At 43.7% G+C, this 1,122-nt stretch overlaps 1 pseudogene; it reads left to right on the top strand.

The window, feature by feature from the left end:
• Nucleotides 1–508: 508 nt before the first annotated feature.
• Nucleotides 509–627, top strand: LOC148671507 (5S ribosomal RNA; annotated as a pseudogene).
• Nucleotides 628–1,122: the final 495 nt, after the last annotated feature.

The raw sequence follows: 1,122 nt of genomic DNA on the forward strand, positions 1-1,122 counted from the left end.
GCCTTACTCTCGCTTACGGCCACCCCCCCTTGAGGGTCTTGTCCATCTGTTTATTTGTCAGCTTTGGCGAGACACGGGTGCTTGTGTATTAGCGTGAGTGTTTTTTATTCTGATCATGAACAGTTTTACAAGTCCGCAAAGGATCGAGGAAAGGTTTATCGCCAGCTGAAAAGAGACACAGCGCTTCAGCTGTGGAGACTTGTTCGGCTGGCGTTCGGGGAGTCGCGTTTTTCAGAATTGTATTGAGATCGTTTTCCACAGAGCTCAGATGTCAAAGCACAGCAGCAGCTCTCCACAGCGATCCTCTATAGCGCCCTTTCTCCCGCAGCTCCGTCCTCATTGGAAGGAAGCAAGAGTGAAAGGCTGAAGTGAAATAGAGCAGGGACGAAGGCAGTGAAGAGAGAGAACGTGGGAAGAAGAGAAAAACGCAAGGGAAAAAAAGCAGCGTCGTAAATGAGGTGACGGAGCTGTCCTCTCTATAAGAAGGGTGCCAGCGAGCCTTGCTCTCGCTTACGGCCACACCCCCTTGAGCACGCCTGATCTCGTCTGATCTCGGAAGCTAAACAGGGATGGGCCTGGTTAGTACTCGGATGGGAGACTGCCTGGGAATACCAGGTGCTGTAAGCTTCTAAGCACAGGAGGCGCCCTATCCCTGCTTGCTCACTCCCCTGTTCACATGTGCAGTGCGCTTTTTGGCTTTTTATTTGTCAGCTTTTACACAGGTGCTTGTGTATTAGCATGAGCGTTTTTTATTGTCATTATGAACCTTATATACTGTATCTCTACATCCCATAACCTTTAACGGTAGGTGCCTGGGTGTTGACATGTTGTGATGTAATATTTATTTTAAAAGTAAACATTTTAGTAAAGTCTGTTATATTGTTAAAATCTATAAGCGTTATAAATATCAATTTTTGCTCGTGCTTATAAGTTATCGCTGCTAAATGTGTCTTATTCAATTATTTTAACACTTTTATGACCTATCCACTAAAATATAAAGACCCGCCCTACAACGCTCTTCTCAAAAGATAAAATAAGTTTTACATTTTTTGATTCAATGTAATTTCTTTTCTAGAGAAACACACATCATTTGAGGCTTGGGTTGCATGTTAATATTTTTAA

Source organism: Lepisosteus platostomus, chromosome 5, assembly GCF_059453375.1.
Source record: "Lepisosteus platostomus isolate fLepPlt1 chromosome 5, fLepPlt1.hap1, whole genome shotgun sequence".
Lineage (NCBI taxonomy): Eukaryota > Metazoa > Chordata > Actinopteri > Semionotiformes > Lepisosteidae > Lepisosteus > Lepisosteus platostomus.